Source organism: Eptesicus fuscus, chromosome 2 (assembly GCF_027574615.1).
Source record: "Eptesicus fuscus isolate TK198812 chromosome 2, DD_ASM_mEF_20220401, whole genome shotgun sequence".
In the NCBI taxonomy this organism is placed as follows: Eukaryota; Metazoa; Chordata; class Mammalia; order Chiroptera; family Vespertilionidae; genus Eptesicus; species Eptesicus fuscus.
In genome coordinates this window covers 3,894,602-3,902,252 of record NC_072474.1, presented here as the reverse complement: position 1 = coordinate 3,902,252, position 7,651 = coordinate 3,894,602, and the positions used below count along the sequence as shown (strand labels likewise).

The window sequence follows — 7,651 nt, the reverse complement described above, 5'->3', positions numbered from 1 at the left end:
TTCACAAATGATACATCTGATAAGGGGTTAATGTCCAAAAATATAAGGAACACATAGAACTTAACACTAAGAAAATGAACAGTCCAATTAAGAAATGAGCAGAGGACCTGAATAGACCTTTCTCCAAAGAGGACATACAGATGGCCAATAGATATATGAAAAGATGGTCAACATTACTAATCACCAGGGAAATGCAAATTAAAACTGCAATGAGAACCCTGGCCAGTGTGTTCAGTGGTTAGAGCATCAGTCTGGGCACCAAAGGGTTGTGGGTTCGATTCCTGGTCAAGGGCACATACCTGGGTTGCAGGTTTGATTCCTGGCCCTGGTTGGGGCGTATGCAGGAGGCAGCTGATCGATGTGTCTCTCTCACATCAATGTTTTTCTCTCTCCCTCTCCCTTCCTCCCTCCCTTCCACTCTCTCTAAAAATCAATGGGAAAAATAAATATCTTTGGGTGAGGATTAACAAAAAAAAGACCTGCAACGAGATATCACTTCATACCTGTCAAAACAGCTATTATCAAGAAATCAGTAAACAACAAGTATTGGCAAGGATGTGGAGAAAAAGAAACTCTTGTTCACTGTTGGTGGGAATGCTAATTGGTACAGTCACTGGAAAACAGTATTGAAGTTCTTCAAATAATTAAAAATATAGCTGTCAGTTCAGCAATTCCACTTCTGGGTATTTATCTGAAGAAAGCACAAACACTAATTTGAAAAGATATATGCACTCCTGTGTTCACTGTAGTATTATTTACAACTAGAGGCCTGATGCACGAAATTTGTGCAAGGGGCTTTGCCCTCGCAGCCGTGGCCACTTGCCTCGGCCCTTGCAGCTGTGGCTTCGTCCGGAAGGTCATCCAGAAGGATGTCTAGAAGGACGTACAGTCTAATTAGCATATTACGCTTTTATTATTATAGATAGCCAAGATATGGAAGCAACCTAGGTGCTCATTGATAGATGAATGGGTAAAGAAAATGTAATACACACACACACACACACACTGGAATATTACTCAGCAACAAAAAAGAATGAAATCTTGCCATTTGCTACAACATGGATGGACCTAGAGGGTATTATGCTAAATGAAATAAGTCAGACAGAGAAAGACAAATACCATATGATTTCACTTGTATGTAGAACCTAAAAAATAAAACAAATAAACAGAACAAAGAAAACAAAAATTCTGTATTTCTCCATAAATATAGAGAATAAGGTGATGGCTGCCAAAGGGGAGAGGGTCAGGGGAATGAATGAAAAAAAATTAGAAATGGGATTCATTCAGATGTTGCAGGAGGAAAAAAAAAGATAAGCTCTTTTTTTTGCCTATGGAACTCTAAAGGGTGCATGGTAGAGAACTCAGTCACTTATGCTGTAGAGCATTTGGGCAGGGAAACACCTCACCAGCCCATCTCCACCAGACCTAACCTCCTGTGGTTCTCTTACCTATAGAGAGAAATAGCCCATTTATAACTTTTCTATTCTGGTTTTAAATGTGGTGGCAAAGATTCAGGAATGTGTTTGCTTGGAGCTCATAGCCCTGGGACATTCACTTAGAAAACAAGGTTTCCTTGTTTCCTGTTCTGACTCCCAGGACACATTTTAATAAATTGCCTTCAAACCCAAATTGGCTCTAGCCAAACTCATAAGCAGCTGGGGTAGTTTGGGGGAAAAGCCCAAATCTGGGGGTGGAAGAAAATAAGCCTTAGCCTTATTTGCCCCAGCTGCCCAACCTTCTCCCACTTACTGGTTTCTCCCTCTCCATTCCTTTTCTGATGCTCTCCCCTTCCCTCACATGGATGTACAAATTCTTTTTCTTCTATTTGGCAGAGCAGTTCAGTACTGGATCTATTAGCTGTGCGGTCCATCTTTCTGCATCTATTAGCTGTGCGGTCCATCTCTGGCTCTGAGTGACTGTGGGCTGGCCAAGTGCAAGGAAGGGGTGTGAAACACCACACAACATGGTAGATGTGCATACTTATCCATTTACTTCTGAGGAGATGATATAGTACTAGAGGGCTTGATGTACTTTGGAAAGGTGAATAGTGATTTTCAAGTTTATTAGGTATTGCACAGTGGACAAGAGTGAACCAGATGTCAGCTGGAGGGGCTTAAGATCTAGATCAGCATGTCCTGGATCCCATTCCAAGGCTTCCTCTGCCTCCTAAATTCTGTGGCTCCCTGAAGGACCCCGTGCTCTCAAGGTGCAGACCCAAGAACACTTTCTTTCACTCCACACGACCCACTGCTGCATCTCCACACCCAAGAGATCCATGCACACGAAGATCCTTGAACGGGGCCCACACTCCCACCCACCTGCGGAGGGGCCACACTGAGCACTGCCCAGCACAGAATTTAGAGTCCCTCAGCACTCTTTCTTATTTCAACCTTCTGAGGTTCCTCTTTGCCCCAGCTGCCCAGCCTTCTCCCACTTACTGGTTTCTCCCTCTCCATTCCTTTTCTGATGCTCTCCCCTTCCCTCACATGGATGTACAAATTCTTTTTCTTCTATTTGGCAGAGCAGTTCAGTACTCTGCTGTTCCAATCTGCACACACCCAAACCTGCCACGGTGCTCCCCAGGCAAAAAGACTTCCTAAACAGGACCAACCTCCTATAGACAGGAGGTGTCATCATAAAGATTATAAAACAGTTTTACAAGGCTACAGCCCTGACACCACTTGGGCAGCATCTGGGGTGATGCTGCTACTTCTGACTCATTATCCACAGGACCGGGCCACAGGCTGTCATGTAGACAGACCTACCCTATGAGAACATTCAGTACCATTTGACACTGCTCCTTCTTCCCTGGCTGCATCCAGCCTCACTCTCCTGGCTGTCCTTTCTGGGAATCCAGGCTCCTTCTCTTACTCCTTGGCTGGTCCTCTGAGCTGTGTGTGTGTGCAAGTGGAGGAGGACACAAGAGTTTGGCTTTGAGCATCTGTTCAATGGGCTCCTTCTGGAGTGTGGTCAGGTGGGGTTCTCTCCTACAAGGTCTCCCACCATGAACCCCCAATTCTGAAGCCTGGATCTTTGGGCTCAATTGGTGAGTCTTCAGTGCTGGTCCCAGAGTGTGAACTTGATCCAGAGATGTGGAGGAAGGAAGTAGGGAAACAGCCACTGAAAGTGATGCAGTTTGACAAGATTGGGAAGGAGCAGTGCCTAGGAGGGAGAACTAGTCTCATCCCATCCAGCGCTCTCCAGCACTCTCTAGCCTACAGGAAAGCTGGAAGGAATGATCAGTGCTCTTGTGAAGGGTGGGCTTCGGCTCTGAGTGGGAAATGACTTGCCTTGGTTCCCATAGAGAAGAGAATATGGTCTTGCACCTAGATGTGTGGACAGGGGACCACAGGAGGAAGCAAAGGAGTGGGGAGAGGGCACTGTGGGTGTATGTGGGCACTTGGCAAATTCGTGTTGTTGTTTTTTTTTAACTTTTTTTCTCCCATGTATTGTTTAATTAATTACTATAATTACTACTAATTGTCACTGTTAAGTAGTTCTATTGTGGGTTTGTTTAAATAATAGCACTTTAGTAATAGGAAAGTAAATAATACAAAGTAATATGGCATTTCAAATAAACACCAATTTTTCATATTTTTATATTAAAGTAGTAACTTTGTGTGTCTAATTATCTATTACACTAGAGGCCCGGTGCACGAATTCATGCACAGGTGGGGTCCCTCAGCCTGGCCAGCGATCAAGGCCAATGGGGGGGAGCAGGCAGGGGGAGGGGCCACAGGAGGTTGGCAGGGGGGTAGGGGCCACAGGAGGTTGGCTGTGGGAGCACACTGACCACCAGGGGGCAGCTCCTGCATTGAGCATCTGCCCCTGGTGGTCAGTGCATATCATAGCAACTGGTTGACTGGTCCTTCTGGTCATTCGGTCATAATGGTCACTTAGGCTTTTATATATATAGACTATTGGCCCCATGCATGCAATTCATGCACATTAAAAGGGGATTAATTAAAGGAAATCCTATCTAATAAAGAGGGAATATGCTAATTGACCATCACTCCATCACAAAGATGGCTGCACCCACAGCTGAGGCCAAGTTCCCATAAGGAGCTTTAACGAGCAATCAGCAGGGACCTGAGGCTATGCCCTCCCCCACCCAGCAGGGCTTGACAGGGGATCTCAAGGTGCGCTTTCCGTCCTGGTGCTGGGCTAGGGGACCTCAAGCTGCTCCCCCCGCCCCAGCGCCAGGCCGGGGGACCTCAGGTTGCACCCCCCACCCAGCAGGGCTTGACAGGGGACCTCAGGCCATGCCCCCTGCCCCAGCACCAGGCCAGGGGACCTGAGGCTTCGCCCCCTGCCTGGCTGGGCTTGACAGGGGACCTCATGTGGTGCCTGCCACCCAGCGGGGCTTGACAGGGACCTCAAGGTGCACCCCCAGTGCTGGGTCAGGGTAACTCAGGCTGCACCCCCGTCCAGTGGGGCTTGACAGGGGACCTGAGGCTGCACCCCCCCCCCCCCCTGCCTGGAGGGGCTTGACAGGGGACCGCAGGCCATGCCCCTCCACCCAGTGGGGCATGACAGGGGATCTCAGGCCGTGTCCCCCACCTGGTGGGGCTTGACAGAGGACCTCAAGGAACGCCCCCCACCCCGGTCTGGCTGGGGGACCTTAGGCCATGCCCCCCGTCCTGGTTCTGGGCCAGGGGACCTGAGGCTACACCCCCTGCCTGGCAGGGCTTGACAAGGGTGGGACTGGCCTGGTCTGGATCTAGCCCAATGCGGGGGGGGGGGGGCAGCTGGGTATGGGTCTCACACGATTTTGAGGTGCATGTGGGTAGGCGGGGACTTGACTCTGGGTCCGGTGGTAAGCCCCAGACTCTGATAGGAGGAAGGTTTTCATATACATTTTACCAGTCTTCTTTCTTCTCTGACACTTCTATTATAGAGAAAGGGAAAATAGCAATATTAAATTATTTCCTCTAATTAATCCCCTTTTAATGTGCATGAATTTCGTGCACTGGGTCACTAGTATTTTATTTATTTATTTTTTTATTTATTTAATTAATTTTTATTTTTTCATTTTTTCATATATTTTTATTGATTTTTTACAGAGGATGAGAGAGGGATAGAGAGTTAGAAACATCGATGATAGAGAAAATCAATCAGCTGCCTCTTGCACACCCCGTACTGGGGATGTGCCCACACCAAGGTACATGCCCTTGACCGGAATCGAACCCGGGACCCTGAGTCCGCAGGCCGACGCTCATCCACTGAGCCAAACCGGCTTCAGCGGGTCACTAGTATTTTAATATTGTTATTTGCCCTTTCTCCATAATAGAAATGTCAGAGATGAAAGAAAATTAGTAAAATGTATATGATCTTCCTCCTGTCAGAGTCTGGGGTGCACCGTGGAACCCAGAGTCAAGTCCCTGCCCACCCGTAGTGCCTCAAAATCGTGCGAGACCCAGACCCAGCTGGCCCCACCCCCATTGAGCGAGATCCAGACCCAGCCGGCCCCACCCCCTCAAGCCCTGCCAGGCAGGGGGCTCAGCCTCAGGTCCCCTGACCTGGTGCTGGGCGGGGGGCACAGCCTCAGATCCCCTGTCAAGCCCCACTGGGTGGGGGGCACAGCCTCAGATCCCCTGTCAAGCCCCACTGGGCAGGGGGCACAGCCTCAGGTCCCCCAGTGCACCCTCAGGTGCCCTGGCCCAGCGCCAGGCCAGGGGTATGGCCTGAGGGCCCCCATCAAGCCCTGTCGGGTGGGGAGCATGGCCTGAGGTCCCCTGGCCTGGTGCTGGGGAGGGCGGTGTGGCCTGAGGTCCCCCGTCAATCCCCGCTGGGCAGGGGATGCAGCCTCAGGTCCCCTGTCAAGCCCTGCAGGGTGGGGAGCACAGCCTCAGATCCCCATCCAGGCCCCACAGAGTGGGGGGCACAGCCTCAGGTCCCCCGGTGCCAGGGTGGGGGGCGTGGCCTGAGGTCCCCTGGCCCAGGGCAGGGGGCACACCTTGAGGTCCCCCATCAAGCGCCACCAGGCGGGGGGGGCGTGGCCTGAGGTCCCCTGGCCCAGGGCAGGGGGCACACCTTGAGGTCCCCCATCAAGCGCCACCAGGCGGGGGGGAGTGGCCTCAGATCCCCTGGCCTGGTGCCAGGGCGGGGGGTGCAGCCTGAGGTTCCCTGTCAAGCCCCACCAGACGGGGGCCGCGGGCTCAGGTCCCCTGCCCTGGCCTAGCACCACACAGCCTCAGGTCCCTGATGATTGCTCCTTAAGGCTCATTATGGGAATTCGGCCTCCGCTGTGGGTGCAGCCATCTTGTGTTATGGAATCCCTGCCTCTGCTGTGGGCGCAGCCATCTTTGTGATGGAGTGATGATCAATTTGCATATTCCCTCTTTATTAGATCGAATGCTGGCTCTGGTCCAGCGTGGCTGTGTCCTGTGCTAGCTCTTCAATTGCCTGCCCCAGCCCTGCCCAGAATCCGAGAGTGGGAACCTGGAGGAGGAGGAGGGTTCAGAAGACCAACCTGGGGCCCACCCATCACAAGCCCCACCCTCATAAAACTCCCATCTCTTCAGTGAGTGGAGGACCCACTCCCTGAACTCCAGGAGTTCCCTGACTGTCCCCGCCTCCTCTGCAATGTCTAGGCTTCTCCCCTGGCTGATTACCCAGATTGGTGGGTATCCACAGTCACCTAGGAGAGCTGGCTGCTTTCTTTTTCTCCCCCTGCTTTTTTTTACAGAACATAGAACACTTTTCTTACATGAGCTAAGATGGGAGGGAGGAGGATTTATTTGACCTTACAGGCCTTGGTTTTCCTCAGCTAGAACTCCAGCTCCTTGCACATAGCCATTTGCTTGGCCACATTGGCCTGGTCTTGGAGCAATGCGTGCAAGAAGCCTGCCTGCTGGAATGGCATTCTTTTTCCTTTCATCACATTTCTTCGGAATTTGCTTTGATCATTTTTGTTTGTTTGTTTAAAACTCTTCCTCCTCAGCAGTCAGCATGGCTCCCTTCTTGCTGCCCAGGGGCAGTGCCTGGGGGGGGGCTGTGGGTGTGGTGTGCTGTCTGTTAGTGAGCACAATGCAGCTCTTTACTAGAGGCTTGGTACAGACCAGTTCGTTGTTGGATGCATTGTAGCCAACATTAATAATTCTCGTTTTGCATGTATAACACTCGGAGCCCCAGGAGAAGGTGCCCAAGTCCAGCATCAAGGCACAGTACGTCCTGTTGCCTCCCCACACATGGACTGTGTGTATGCGATGGGGGCCAATCTTAGTGTTGACCACAAGGGTCTCAGCTCATATTGTCACTTCCTGTGGTAGGATTTTCTCTTACCACCAGTCTCACGGCCCTTGTGCCAGTTGTCCTGGGAGATGCCCATGGCTCAGGTTGGCTGGGAAGAGCAGCAAATTCTTCACAGAGATTCGTGAGCTGAGCTTTGAGTATGGATACTTGCAGACTGATCCGGTTTGCCAGGTGGATCAGTGCAGGTGGGAAGGGGCTGAGTAAAAGAAAGTTTACTCTGGGCAGAGAGAGCAAATCACGTGATGAAGGCCCGGCAGCAGAAAGCTGGTCTGTCTGTTGAACCATGAACAACCCCATGAAGTGGCTTGGAAGTGTTGGTGGGGCTTTCGTGGGCTCTGCTGAAGCACCTGGGCTTTGTCTTGCAGGCCACAGTCATTGCAGGGCTTTAAGCAGGCAA

General features: G+C 50.9%; 1 pseudogene; it reads right to left on the bottom strand.

Annotated features, from left to right (window-relative positions):
• Window positions 1-6,736: 6,736 nt before the first annotated feature.
• LOC129150599 (40S ribosomal protein S8-like) lies at window positions 6,737-7,330 on the bottom strand (annotated as a pseudogene).
• Window positions 7,331-7,651: the final 321 nt, after the last annotated feature.